This window comes from Ochotona princeps, chromosome 16 (genome assembly GCF_030435755.1).
Source record: "Ochotona princeps isolate mOchPri1 chromosome 16, mOchPri1.hap1, whole genome shotgun sequence".
In the NCBI taxonomy this organism is placed as follows: Eukaryota; Metazoa; Chordata; class Mammalia; order Lagomorpha; family Ochotonidae; genus Ochotona; species Ochotona princeps.
In genome coordinates, this window is record NC_080847.1 from 23861190 (window position 1) to 23876775 (window position 15586).

General features: G+C 45.1%; 1 long non-coding RNA gene across 1 annotated transcript; it reads left to right on the forward strand.

The window, feature by feature from the left end:
- The first annotated feature begins 1396 nt into the window (after positions 1-1396).
- Positions 1397-15231, forward strand: LOC131482209 (uncharacterized). Its single transcript, XR_009246808.1, has 4 exons — positions 1397-1526; positions 3683-3717; positions 4221-4489; positions 15019-15231. It is a non-coding gene; the product is annotated as an uncharacterized LOC131482209 (long non-coding RNA).
- Positions 15232-15586: the final 355 nt, after the last annotated feature.

A 15586-nucleotide genomic window follows, 5' to 3' on the forward strand; every position in this document is an offset into this window, starting at 1 on the left:
GGTTTTAGTTTCAGGGAACACATGCTCCTGACAGGAGAGGTGGGTCCTGTGGTAATTACATAGAATATTACTTTTGAAGACTAACATCAGTGTGGGCAAGGGAGGTTGGACAGCGTTGGCATCTACATGTTTGTGTACAAATCCACATTTTAGATTTATTTGTGATTTTAAAATTCACAGTATCTTAAATTAACTTGTAGCCAGACATAATCCTTCTGTTAAAGATTTTTCTATTTACTTTTTTTTTTAAATTTGTTTCCATTTTATTTGAAAGGCAGAAATAAACAGAGAGAGAGAGAGATCTTCTGTCTGCTGGTTCACTTCCCAGATGCTCCCCTCAAGGCAGCACCAGGCCAGGTGAAGCCCGGCAGCCTGACCCCCCATCTGGGTCTCTCATGGGAGAAGGGACCCAGATAGCTGCTGCCTCCCTGTGCGCATCGTCACAGGACGCCATGGCCGCCTCCCAGCCAGCAGCTCAGTACAAAAACCTTCCCTGGATTTTGTTCTTATTTTAGGGAAACACTTTTGAAAAAAAATTTACTGTGGTGGCATATATATATATATACATATATATATATAACATATATGCACATATTATATATATAGATAAAAAAATTCCTGTGGAAAGAGGAAAGCTAGACACAATTAAGAAGCGAGGCCTTAGATACAATTTAATATGGAGACATGAAGACATGAGATAAAAAGAGGCAAGCTGAGCGTGGTTTGTTGGAGTGGAGGTGGAATCCGATGTGGCTAGAATTCTGTGGGGGATCAATGGGTTCTGTTCCTACCCAAAAGAATAGTTAGTTAACAGTTCCCTGTTTATTAGACTCTTATCAGAAATGAGGCTTGGAGTTCTAAGAGTGTTAATTTGCATTTAAATATGTTAGTTTGAGCGGAAAGCAAGTGGATGTTCTTGTTTATAAAACAGGCTTGGAAGAGGTGTGTGTGTGTGTAAAGCTATGCGAGCCCCCTTCTACTTGGGAACTTGGAAAAAAGTATGAAAAGGTCTGTGTGGGACCCGGAATTTCAAAGCTGCGGCTATGCTAAAACACATTGCGTAGTCATCTTGCAATACTGTTTAGGTAGCAATTTTTAAAAAAATAAATGAACAATGGTATACTTTAGACAGTTTTAAATGTCAGTCGTAGGTTGGTCACCACTAGACTCCCTGATTCTTCAGGGATTGCCACATTCTTTTCAAATACCAGGCACTTTGTATTTTGGTGTATAAATGTGTATATGCATTTTTCCTTACAACCTGGTTTTATAACCACTTACTGCTGAGGTATTTTAATCCACATCCCATCTTTAAACTTGACATTTCAAAGGCACTCACATGTGAGTCGTAAGGTGTTCTGCTGGACTAATTTTTTGGTTTTTTTTCTAGGAGCCGTCTCCCTTAAACTTCTTCCACACTCAGTACGTGGGAACAGCAGAGCACTTATCCCCATGGGCTTTGGAAGCTGCAGGAAATCTGTGGGGCGGATAAGGATTCAACCCGGGGAAGGTGACCCGACCTGCTGGTGAGTGGCTGTAAGGATTTAAGCTTTGCTTCTGACTTCAGAGCAAATGCTGCCACCTCGAAGGTGCTCACCCGGCTCCCAGAAGGTCACTGCACAGATGTTCATATCGCAGCCCTGTTGTTAGTAATATTTTCTTCTGTGCTCATCAGGAACAAGTGTCTACTATTTGGCATTTGCCCATGTCGTGCAAACCCTGTGGCATGAACTCAAATAGCAAGCCATAGTGCAGTAGTCTCAGAACTGGATTTTAGCGAATAGGATGTTCCATGTAGGCACGGTTACTCCTGTGTACCTACTGTGTTTGGTCACTGTCATTAATCCAGAGAATCGAATACGAGCAGGGACATATTCCCTGCTACACTATGTGGGTGTCGAGCTCAGGCCAGGAGGCAGCATGGTAAGCAGCATGCTGCCTGTCCCTGTGGGTCATGGGACTTAGCATGACCCCAGAGTCGGAGCTGTAAACAGACTCTGGCACTCCGTGTGATGACAGGGAGACGCCAGCTGCCACGGCAGCACGGCTGGGCCATGACTGCTTACCAAGCCTGCCGGAGGGTAGACCAGGTCAAGGCAGCTTGCTCACAAGAGGGAGGTCACAGGGTTGAGGGCTGGAGGGAGGACTCCAGGCAGAGAGACAAAGACCCAACACAAGGAACAGTTGAAGCCTTGCAGTGGGCTAAATTGTAAGGAGCACAGGGGCCTCTGCAGATGGGCAAGGGCTTTTTATATGCCTGGCAGAGGCTCTTGGCCTGCATCCTGCATACAGGGGCACTTGAGGGAAGCTGCACCTGACCAGATCTGCCTTTCGGAGATGGCACTATGACAGTGATCTGGGATGTGGACTGGAGGCCGGCAAGAAACTGGCTTGGTTTTTGCAGGTGATCAACCAGGAGAGAGCTGTTAGAGCAGCCAGGCAAGGAGAGATGCTGATGCTTGAAGGGAACTCCTCTGAAGCCAGGAGAAAGACTTCGGTGATTGCATAGGAGGCCAAAGGCTTCAGCCACCTTCAGCCGAAGGCTTCAGCTACCTTCAGCCGAAGGCTTCAGCTGTGGTGGGCACCCGGGAGAAGCAGGTGTAGAGAAGAAAGCCACTCCTGCTCTGCACGCGCCGAGCGTGTGGCTTTTCAGTTGCTCATAGGATGGCCAAGAGCTTTGGGTCATCTCGTGTATTCTTTGATGCTGGTGTGTGTTTTTTTTTTTTTTCCTTTTAATGGCAAACTTTCTCAAGATACACGATTTCCTTCATTACTGCCATTTGTTGTTTTTGTTGTTGAGTGATGCGAGCTTCATGCTCCTATGCAGAGTAAGTCTTAAGAAATGTTTCCTATTGCTGGAAGGTGTTCATCCTGAAACAAATGACAAGGAAGGAAAGACCATTTCTGATCCTAGCTGCCCATGCACATTTCAACAAATTAAGGCCGTTTCAGTTGTGCAGAGGGACTTACAGACACAGAGCGGCGAAACATTTCAGGGATGGGGAACAAGGGCTTAGATTTGTTTAGAAACTAGATGTATTCGGATGACAACACAGGCTTATAATTTGTCCTCAGGTTTTAGTATACATAGTGTGCTGTTGTATCCACTATAGTCCTTTCAGAAACAGTCAGCAGCTTCTAGGTACTTGCTGGGTCCTGGAGCAGCACAGACCGGAGAGGGCAGCCCCAGGACGCTGGGGCCACCTGCCCTCATGGAGGTTACATTCTGCCTGGCAGATGGCACACCCTGAAGGCAGCTTCCTATTGATATTCCTGTCTGTATCTGCTTAATCCAATTAAGTCATCATGAGAGTGACTTTTGTCTGACTCTCAAGTGTTAGAATAATGAGCATTTGTGCCTCCAGAGGGCACTGCCATGTTCATAGGTGTGGGAGAAAAAAAAGGAAGGAAGGAAGGAAGGGAGGGAGGAAAGTTGATTGGTTGTATTCCATGCAGCCTGGGCTTTCTGCCTGTCAGCCGACCCCATGGCGCTGTTGAGGAGCACAAGGAACCCAGAGGGGACAGGCATGGACAGCCCCATTCCCCAGTGCAGGAAGATGGTTTGCTCAACAGACTGAGGTTAGCAAAGGCAGAGACTGAAAGAGCAGATTTTGAACTTTGAAGGAAGTTGAAACCTTGTACTAAATTTACATTTTTTTTCACTTTTAAATCCCCTGAGAAGCTGAACCAACACAAGCTTTTGATTGCAAAAACTGAGTGAGATATTTGTTGAGCAAACCACCGAGCGTTTATCCACGTCTTCTGCATGCCCCCACCTTCCCTCTTTCCTTTGTCAGAGCAGTGGCTGTCCCTTCACCTGTCTGGCTAGTCTTCTGTTTTCTCTTTCCCATTTTCTCCTGATTTCTTACCTCTGTTTTACATCATTAAAATTCTCCCTCTTCTTTTTCTTTTCCTGGGTTGATTCCATTCTAACATATCCCCTCTAGACTCAAATTTCTCCTTTTTTGCTTCACTCAGAATTATTTGCCAGCCTTCCTGCTGAGCCTATAGCTGCTGTGGTTAAAGAAGTGTGCTCCCAGTCCAATGTGATAGTCTAGTGGCTAAAGCCCTCGCTTTGAACACGCCGGGATCCCATATGGGCGCCGGTTCTAATCCCGGCAGCTCCACTTCCCATCCAGCTCCCTGCTTATGGCCTGAGAAAGCAATAGGACAGCCCGAAGCCTTTGGACCCTGCACCCACATGTGAGACCCAGAAGAAGGTCCTGGCTCCTGGCTTCAGATTGGCTCAGCCCTGACTGTTGCGGCCGCTTGGGGAGTGAATCAGCGGACAGAAGATCTTTCTCTCTGTCTCTCCTCCTCTTTATATATCTGACTTTGGAAGAAAAATAAATAAATCTTAAGAAGAAGCAGAAGAAGTGTGCTCCCGTGTTGGATCTCAGTACTGTTTCTCCTGCAGCCCAGGGCTGCTGGGTTTCCTGCTTCTGCAAAGGGCCAGTTGCCGGCTGCAGTGGTTTGCGTTCATGTTTATGTAAGTGTCCTGGCTTCTCAGAGGCTGCTGCTCCTGGGGTCCGCCTCAGGCCTTACTGTCCGTTTTGCTGACCACCCCCTTGGTCAAACCTACTCTCTAGGGTGCTGCCTTTTGCCACCTCATTCTCCTGGGCCTGCACCTCCGTAAGGATCTCTCATCTCTGCAGCAGGAACAGCTGCTGCCGGCCCCTCCCTCTCTCCTTGCAGAACCAGCTTCTTCCTGTGCCCAACTCTAAGCTTGGTCTTGGTTCATGGCTTGCATCCGTCCTCATTTCCCAGGCAGGTCTGTGTTGCTTTTAGTCAGGTTGAGTCGGTTCTATCTCCTAAATCCTTTGAAAGCTGACTCCTGCCTGTGTGCCTTTCCACCATCGGACATTTAGATGGAGCTGAGGAATCAAGGCCTCTGTCCCTAAAAGGCCCCCGTCCGCTGTTGTAGTTCTTAGGTGAGGTCCAGAGACTGACTGGCCACAGACTTGTATTCTGAGAAGATTTTGTAGATGAGTTATAGTTTCCAGCCAAGCTGAGGAGATATCGAAATTTCCAAAAATACCCCACGCTTCCATGCATGCAAAGTCTCTCCCATCATCAGCCTCTCACACCAGAGTAGTACATTTGTGACAAGTGATAAACCTACAGTGACACATGATTATCACCCAAAGCTGCAGTGTGCATTAGAGTCACTCTCAGTGTTGTGTATACATCCTGTGGAGTTAGACAAATGTGCAATGACATGGGCCCACCATAATAGTATCAAACAGTCATTTCACTGCCCTAAAAATCTTCTGTGCTCCCTGTTCACGCCTCCCTCTGTCACCCCTGGCAACTATGGATCTTTTCATTCCGTAGTTCTCACCTTTCCAGAATGTCCGTTATTGGAATCACGTACTGCGCAGAGGCTTCTCTGGTTGACTTCCTTCACTTGTTAGTATGCGTTTGTTTTCTCTCTGCCTTTCCATGACTGAATCAACTCTATCTTAAAGATTTCCTTATTTATTTCAGAGAGTCACAGGGAGAGAATGGGGGACAGGGAGAGAGATCTTCCATCTGCCAGTTTACTTTCCACATAGCCAGAGTGGGGCTGATCAGGAGCCAGGAACTTCTTCTGGGTGTTCAATGAGTACAGGTGCCCAAGTGTTTACATCATCCTCTACTGCTTTCTCAGGCCATTAGCAGGGAACTGGGTGGAAAGTATAACCAGGTTCAAACCAGTGTCCATACAGGCTATGGGCGTTGCAGGCAATGGTTTAACTTGCTACACCACCGCATTGACCCCATAAACTCATTCTTCCTGTAGTAGTTTATAACATTTCATCCCCTGTATACATGATGGTTTTCTATTCCTTCCATTACAGAAAGACATCTTGATTGTTTCCACAATCTGGCTTGATGGTCAAAGCTATTAAAAACATCTATCTGCAGGCTTTTGTGTGGGCATAATATTTCAGCCCCTTCGGGTGAATGCAGAGGAGCACGGAGTGTGAGCGTGAACAGTAAACGGGTGTAGAGTTTGCTCAGAGCTGCCAGACTCTTCCAAAGTGGCTGCCCCGTTTTGCATTTGCGGTGGCAGGGAGTGAGAGTTGCTGTTTCTTCACATCCTTGGCAACAGCTGATGTTGTCACTGTTTCTGGTTTTGGCTTCTCATTGGCTTAATTTGCATTTCCCTAATGACATATGATGTTTTTTCATATTCTGTTTGCCCATTTCTTCTTTTTAAAAAATTGTTATTTCATTATAAACACTAGACACAAGCTGTAACCTCAATTTTTTAACTGTGCAGCAAAGCATTATCAACAATAGAGACTACATTGTGTAACAAAGCTCTAGAACTTCCTAATCTGTCTTGATCGAACCTTTATGCTATGATTAGCAGGTCCCCAGTATGGTAACCACAGTTCAGTTATCTGTGAATCTGGGTATCAAGGCACCTCATGCACCTGAGGGCCTGCAGTTCGTGTCTTCCATGGCAGCCTTATTCCAGCCAGCGCGATGCCTTCCAGGTTCCAGGCTGCAGCATGTGCTGGTTTAGTGACAGGCCATTTTATGTGTCTATCGCATGTTTTAGTGCATCCAGCTGTAAGGGTCATGTCTTGCCTGTTGTGAGTCGTGCTGCATTCAAGTGCTGTTATCCCTCGAGACCCTGATTTCTCTTCTTCTGGATAAATACCAGAAATGGGATTGCTGCATCAGTTTTTGAGGCATGTCCATACTCTTTTTGTGTAGTGTCTACCCAATTTTGCATTCCCATTGGGAATGAACACAATTTTCAGTTCCTTCACATCTTCACCAACACTTGCCCTTTAGGCATTTTTGAATTAGCTATCCCTAGATATCCTAGCAAATGTAAGGTGATACTGGCTCTTGGTTTAGTTCTGCATTTTTTAAAAGGTTTTTTTAATTTTTTATTTATTCGAATGGCAGAGTTACCAAAAGAGAGGGAGAGACAGAAGAAGGTCTTCTATCCACTGGTTACTCTCCAGGTTGCGGCAACAGCTGAAGCTGTGCCAGGCCAAAGCCCAGAGCCCAGAGCTTCTTAAGATATTCCACACGGGCCCAAGCACTTGGACAGTCTCACACTGCTTTCCTAGGTGCATTAACAAGGACCTGGATCAGAAGTGGAGCAGCCAGATCTCAAATCAGAGCCCACAGGAAATGTTGCAGTCCCACACAGTGGCTTGAGCCATGCACAGCTATGTCACAGTGCCAGTCCCCAACTTCTGCGTTTCTCTGATGATCACAGCTGGCGTTGAGCATCTTTTTTTTCTTTTTCTTTTTTTTTTTTTTTTTGAGCATCTTCTTAAACACATGTTGGCCACTTAAAAAAAAAACAACTTATTTATTATTAAAAAATCAGATATAGAGAGAGGAAAAGAGACAGAGAGAAAGATCTTCCATCTGCTGATTCACTCCCCAAGTGGCTGCAACAGCCAACGCTGAGCTGATCCAAAGCCAGGAGCCAGCAGCTTCTTCTGGGTCTCCCATATGGTTGCAGGTCCCAAGGCTTTGGGCCAGCCTCAGCTGCTTTCCCATGCCACAAGTATGGAGCTGGATGGGAAGTGGGGCTGCTGGGACAGGAACCGGCGCCCATATGGGATCCCACTGCGTGCAAGGTGAAGACTTTAGCCACTAGGCTACTGCGCCAGACCCATGTTGGCTATTTTGTGTGTGAGTGTGTTCCTTAGAGAAATATATATTCAAGTTTTCAGCAAATTTTTAAAAATACTTTATTTTTTGATGGAGACAGAGTGTTCCCATCTAGTGGTCTGCTCCTTAAGTGCCCATGATGGTCAAGGATGACCAAACCAAAGAAAGAAACCCAGAACGTAAATCAGGCCCCCCATGTGGATTACGGGAACAAAGGTCCTTGACCCATCAGACAATGCCTCTACAGGGAGTATGTTAGCCTTCAGCCGCTGAAGATCAGAGCCAGGACTTGGATCCAGGTACTGTCAGACGGAATGTTGGTGTCCTGAGCAGTGTCTTAGCTGTTGTGTCCAACACCTACTCCTAGTCCATTTTTATTGAAACGATTGTTTTTATCTGAAAGGCAGATTTTACAGCGAGAAAAGGAGAGATAGAGAAGCTCTTCCATCTGCTGGTTTGTTTCCCATGTGGATGCAACAGCTGGAGCTGAGCTGATCCAAAGCTGAAAACCGCTAGCTATTCCCAAACTCGCAAGTGGGTGAAGGTTCCCAAGCCCTTGGGACATCCTCCGCTACTTTCCCAGGCCATTAGCAGGGAGCTGGATTGGAAGTGGAACAGCCAGGATACTAGCTGGCATCCATAAGGGATGCCAGTGCCATAGAGTGGAGGATTAGCTTGCAGTGCCACCATGTTGGCCCCAATTAGTCCGTTTTTTAACCAGCTAATTAGGTTCTTTAGCTATTGAGTTGTAGGAATGCCTGTGTGTTTCTGAAATTAACCTCTTATGTAACATGGTGTATAAATATTTTCTTCCAGTCCTTATGCTTTTACTCTGGATTGTTACCTTTATGGAAGAAGCCTTTGCAATGTAATGTGGTCCCATTATCTATTTTTGCTTTTATTGCCTGTGCTATTGTTGTCACATGCATGGAATCATCGCCAAGACTGGCATCACATTTTTTCTTGAAGTTTTCTTCTGGGAGATGTGTAGGGTTAGGAATTTTATTAAAATCTTTACTCCCTTTGAGATCGTTTTTGTGTACGATGTCAGGGAAGGATCAATATTTCATTCTTCTTGATGCAGATATGTAGCTTTCCCAACACTGTTATTAAAGAGACCACTGTTATCATCATGTATTCTTGACTCCTTCATTGAATACTAGTTGACTCTACAGCCAATTGTGAGATGATTTGCATCTGTATAATTTTCTTTGATGAGGTGTCTGTTAATGTCTTTGACCTTTCTTTAAAATAAAAATATTATTTATTTTATTAGGAAGGCATATTACGCAGAGAGAAAGAAATAAAGAGAGAAAGATCTTCCATCTGCTGATTCACTCCCCAAGTGGCTGCAACAGTTGGAGTTGAGCCAATCCGAACTCAGGAGCCCAGAGCTTCTTCTGAGTCTCCCAAGTGGGTGCAGGGTTCCAAGAGTTTGAACTGTTCTCTAACTGCTTTCCCAGGCCACAGGCAGGGAACTGGATGAGAAGTTGAGCAGCTGGGATATGAACTGGTGACCACATTGGATCCTGGTGTTTAAAAGGCAAGGATTTTGCCTCTAAGGCTGTCATGCTGGGCTCGACCCCAACCTTTTTTTTCTTTCTTTTTTTTAATTGGAATGCTTAGTTTTGTTGAGATTTAGAAGTTCTTTATTTTAGATAATAGCTCTTTATTATTTTTCTTTTCAGACTTTTAAAAATATATGTAAGAAGTTTAATAATTATTAACAAAATAAGTTTGTAATAATTACTAACAAAATAACATGCTGGTATTTTAATTGAGATTATATTGAGTTTCTTAGTTTCAAAATAGCATCTTGACCATATTGTGTCTTCCTGTCCATGTATATAGAATAGCTCTCCATTTAATTAGCTTTGATTAGCTCTTCACTTGCTTCTTTTGTCAGAATTTTGTTATTTTTCCTTATATAGATTTTGTACAGAATTTGTTAGATTGTGCGTATGTTTTTTTATTTTGGGAGATTCTATGATAAATGGAATTGTGTTTTCAATTTCAAATTTTAACTGTTCATTATTGGTATATCAGAAACCAATTGACCTTTGTATATTAATCCTATATCCTGCAGCCTTACTTTGCCATAATTTTTGTTACTTTTGTATTTATTCTTTCTTATACTTACTTTGGATTTAATTTACTCTTCTTTTTCTAGTTTCCTAAAGTAGGAATTTAGGGTGTTTCTTTAAAAATCTACTTTTCTAATATATTTATTCAATGGTCTAAATTTTTCTCTAAGAAAAAATTGCATTCTACAAAATTTGTAAGCTATGTTTTCATTTTCATTTCATTCACAATGCTTTAAAGTTTCCTATATTTCTTCTCTGACCCATGTGCTATCTAGAAATGTATTGTTTTAATCTCCAAGTACTTGAGAACTTTCTAGGTATCTTTCTGTTAATAATTTCTAGTTCAATCCATTGTTTTCTGAGAGCGGATTCCCCATTATTATGATGTATTTTACGGCCCAGGATGTGTTCTGTGTTGATGAATGTCCCGTGTCAGTGTGGGAAGGGTCTGTATTCCGCTCTTACTGGGTAAAGCAGTCTATAGGTGTCTATATTCCATTGACTGATGGTGGTGTTGAGTTCAACTTTGTCCTCTCTGATTCCATGCCTGCTGCATCAGTCTGTTTGTGACAGAGAGATGTTGAAGCCTCCAGCTATATAATGGTAAACTCCTCTGTTTCTCTTTGTGGTCTGTCAATTTTTGCATCACATATTTTTGGGTACTCTTTTTGTTAAATACATACATGTTAAAGATTATTATGCCTTCCTGGAGAACTGACTCTTTAATCGTTGTATAATGCTTCTGTTTACAGCTTTGCTTTCTCTGAAATTTACTCCATCTGAAACTAATGCTACATCTCTTTTCTTTTGATTAGCATTAGCATGGTATATTTTTATCCATCCACTTACTTTAGGAAAGAGACAGATGGAGCTTCCATCCAGTGACTCACCTTCTGGTACCCACAATGACTGCCAGCTTGGGACGAAGCAATGAGCCAGGAATTCAATCCAGATCTCCCACGTGGGTGGCAGGAGCCAGATCACTCGCACAGTCATCACTGCCTCTAGGTCTGCATTCACGGGAAGCTGGAGTCAGGAGGCAGAGCCTGTAACATTGATGCCAGGCTTGGGCATCGTAACTGCTGACTTAAATGCCGCCTCCTGTGAGCTACCCCGACCCCCTTTTTAAGTTACTTCTTTATTTGAAAAGCAGAGTGAGGTAACAATAGTAAAGGAAAGAGACAAAGGGATTCCCATCTGCCAGCTTACTTCTCTAATGGCTACAACAGATGGGTTGGGCCAGGCCAAAGCCATGTGCCAAGAATTCCAATCAGATCTCTCACATGGAAACAGGGACTCTGCTGCTTCCGATGCAGATTAGCAGGAAGCCAGATCAGAAGCAGAGTAGCCAGACTCCAACTAGCACTCTAACGTGGGAGGCGCCGAACCTGTGGTGTCACAAGTCCAATCCCCTACAAGCCCATTTCTGTCTTTCTTTTTTAAAAGACTTATTTATTATTTTTATTAGAAAGACAGATGTACAGCGAGGAAGATCTTCCATCTGCTGACTCACTCCCCAAGTGGCCACAATGACCGGAGCTGAACCAATCTGAAGCCTGGAGCCAGGAGCCTCTTCCAGGTCTCCCTCTCGGGTGCAGGGTCCGAAGGCATTGGGTTTTCCTTGACTTCTTTCCCAGACCATAAGCATGGAGCTGGATGGGAAGTGGGGCTGCTGGGACACGAACTGGTACCTCCAAGGGATCCCAGCGCACAAACTGGTACCTCTAAGGGATCATAACTGCTGCCTTAATGTAAGTGAAAATTGAAACTATCTGAAAAATCAAGGCCAGGACTCTAGCTGCTAGGCTACCACGCTGGGCCCTAGAAGCCCTTTTCATAAGTGTGTGCCATCACCTGATAGCGCTCCAGGGAAGTAAGCCAGGCCATAAAAATGTGCAGGCTCTCACATTGAGACTCAGTCCCCCCCAGTTTTCCTACTCCAGCCCTGATTCCTGCTGCAGTTTCTGTTCATGTAAATTGTTCTCTATATCTGCTCGTCTGCCCAATTTGTCTGGGCAGGGGGCAGCAATTTGCTGTTTAACCTCACTCTTGCTTACCTGGGAGCAGTTGTTGGTTTTCAGATAGTTTCAATTTTCACTTGTAGTTCAGATGGAAAGACAACTCCCACGCTCTTTACATGCCTTCCTGGAAACTGAAGTCCACAGACATTTTCTATCAGTGTGACAACAACAAAAGCAGATACTTTCAGAGCTATTTGACATTGCACAACACCCAAGTGTACGCTTCTGGTCCATCACTGCAGATAGGAGAGGCATGGAACCAGGAAATGATCGAGAAAATGAGGATTTGGGCTGGAGACGATACAAAGCAAAAGTAGGGTGATACAGAGGAAAGGATAGTGATGGCTGGGGTGAAGGGAAGTAGCTTTCTGGGGTGCAGGCAGCTTTGCTGGGATTCCTGCAGAGTGGGAAGTTCTGAAGCAAGGTTTAGCCAAGCTTTTCTATTAAAACAAAAACAGAGTATTCTGGACGTTGTGGACCAATGATCCCTGTCACAACTGCTTTGTGACTTCAGCATAAAATCAGCCACAGACAAGTGGCGGGGCCTCGTTCTAGAGAAACTTTCACGAAAGTGTTCCAAACAGTGTTTACAGAACAGGATGCAGACTGTCAGTTTGCCAGCACACCCTCTAAAGGATACAGAATGTCCACTGAGGCCTTGCTGGGTTTACCTGTAGACTTTCTAAATGTCCACATCTCAACGCCCCAAAACAATCTGGATGATTTGGGCATACTTGCCAATCAGTTGCTGCAACTGGAACTATCATCCTTCCCCGGTAGAATCCATCCCTACCATACTTTTAAGAGTATTTATGAAATCATTAACCCTGACCTTTATGAGACAGACACAAAAGTTTCTCATAGTAAGGTCCTTGAGGGCCTGAAACTTGAGTTTTGGCAGGCTGTGGGTGTTTGAGACCTGGAGAGGAAAGGTTGGCTAGTCGTAAGAACTTGAAGATAGTTCCATCCGTGCTCCATACTTCAGAGATGATGGGGGTGAGGATGGGGAACATGAAGCCCCCTAATACATCCAGAGTGACCAGTAGTGTAGCCATGCATCAGGTTAGGCCAGTAGACATTGTTGGCCAGCAAACCTGTTTCTGTGGCAGTATCATCTAGAGAATGGCCAAACTGAATGGCCATGTACATTCGTTAACCTAAGGAACAGAGTCACTAGAGCCCTGCCCTAATTAGCACTGGGGAAACAGAAGAAGCAGGCTTGGTAACAGCGTATATAGCCCTTAGTCACATCTCTGCCTCCAGTGGGCCCTTGGAGGGCGTTCGCCACTCTCTTGTCCCCATGGCCACCCATCAGGACAGCCTGATTTGTTGGCCACCTTGTAGGGAAGCTGGCACCAGGGGATCCACGAGGCTGGAACTCTGGCTGGTGCTGCTCAGAGTGTCTTCGGTCTTGTAATGTGGAAGGCGAGTAGAATAGGACGGCGTCTGCCCCGCAGCCTGCAGTGCTCAGGTTGCAGTCGGCCTGTGCGTGACGGCCTTCAGCAGGCTGCTTCCCTGAACATTCCCAGTGCTTTGGTTTTCTTACTTTTAATCTCCAATTACCCTCAAGAAAAGTTGTTGTTTCTCATTTGTCTGGCAGCCAAACAACTTGTGAATTTAGTTTCGGTTCAGTCACGCGTGGAATACCTGCTCTGTCTTTGCAATGTAACGTTGACTAAGGGTGGCATAGAATCCTTGTTTGAATCCTGCATGGTCACCTAAGTTAGCTGTGTTCCCCGTCACTTCTCCTAGGGGTGCTGTGTTTGTGAATGAGCAGTTTTATGTCCCCTTTCCTTAGCACTTTGGGTATTTACCTTTTCATTTTGAAAGTCCATTTTGAACAAGTTTATTTTCAATTTTGAGGAACACTCATTTATCTTAGTTCATTCTAATGTTATGTGCTTTTAAACTGAATTGTTTACTGTGGGTTTTGTTATTGGCCTATTTTATTTGTCATTTTATGGAATACATATTTTCAGTGGAGACACTCGGGCTAAGCTGTATTTATTTATACCGCAGTACATTAACCATAAAGCTATCTAACTAGAGTATAACCACAGTCATCTGGGATCCTCGGGGAGTGGGTTGTTCAAGAGATCCAAGTTTTAAGAAGTAGTGTTAACTTCTGTGATGGCAGTCTTTCCAGCATGGACCACACCTTCCTCTTTTATCCTAAAAACAGTGTGTTGAGTCTCATTCAGTGCTGATAACAGCTCATGCTTACTCACGGGAATGGAGCCACTGAACTCGGTCCTCCAGAAAGGACTGAGGTTTTTGTTTTGTTTTTGCCTTGTTTCAGTTGTCTCAGGTGGTGCGCAGCATGTGAGTTTCGGTTTTAATTCTTGTGGGCATTTCCTCACACATTTCTGTTCCCTCAGTCACTGTCAGCTATAGTTCTCCCTCTACCCCCACTCTTATCACTGCTTTTATGCCTCTCTGAGCCTGTAGACCAAGTAAAGGAGCTTGTTAGGATATAGCCAGTGTGGAGAAGGGCTTCCAGAGCCTTCCGGTGGGCTGCATGCGCAGCTCTGCCCTGATCAGCCAGCCATTCTTGTCTCTCCAAGAAACCTGCTTGACCAGCATGTCAGTTCTCCGTGTGTTAGCCAGTTAGGTCACCTGCTCTGCCCTTTCCCCGTAATGCCCTTCACAGCTGGGCCCTTGACAGGGTTCATTCTGACCAGCAGCAGCGTGGCTGTGGGCCTCAGATCTAAGACGTAAGGGAACGAGTCACACACACTGAGAGGACCAGGCCTTACAACAGGCCTCCTTTTATTTGTTTATTTTTATATGTTTTCATTTGGAAAGCAGTTTTTACAGAGAAAGAAGGAAATACAGCAACAAGGTCCTGCATTTTCTGATTCATTGACTTTCGGTTTTGCCAGATGTGCACTGTTCCAAAACTGGAATCCGGGAAATGTTTCTTGGGCCCCACGTGGGTACAGGTGCCCAAGCATGTGGGCCATCCTCTGCTGCTCTCCCAGGCCATTAACAGGAAGCTGGGTCAGAAGAGGAGCTGCTGAGGCTCGAACCATTATCCATATGGGGCACTGGTACCCAAGTGGGGCCTTAACTCTGTTATACCGTGGTGCCAGCCCCATTTTAAAACATTTTTAAATAAACCTTAAGCATGTTCCTTTGGCTTATAATTTATTGCTACTAAGACTAAAGCTTTAGTTGAGGAAAAGAAAAGCATTTCTAGTTAAAATCCAGAATCCTTGATGTGATACTATCACTTTGTGTTCTTTGCATAATTATGGATGTGTTACGTGCCTTTTCTGCTTCAGGTGCTTCGCACAGTACTGATGAGAATTGCTTGCTGAAAGGTGCTGGAGGCTGGACATTAGGCTGGAAGCCCTGGGCATCTTAAATCGGCACACTGCTTCACCTTCCCCAGCACTTCATCATCGTTCCACATTGCCACTGCAGAGCCACAGCAGCATCATAGGGTTCCTCGCATGGCCAGGACTCCAGAGGTGTCGAACTGCAGAGTTACTCATCCAAAGGCGCGCTACCTTCAGCTGTCAAGACAGCCCAGATCCTCACCTTCCAAGACCAGTGGGGTTCTTCCCTTCCTCTGACTGTGCAGGTCGGGGCTGTCAACAGCCAGAGGACATGGAGTGTCAGGCCACCCAGAGAAACAGAAGGGGCGCTTGCAGACAGGGCGCGTGACCCTGAGAGTTCAGTAATTCACCATCCTGTCAACTCATATCCTGAAGCTGCCGCTGCCAGCAGACACAGTGCGCACTTGGGGTTTGACAACCAGCGCCAACTGGAAGCAGGTGCACTGGTCAGGGGCCCCACCCCTGTATGGAATGGCACTGAAGATGACTGTGATGGTGCCCAGTGTCTCTA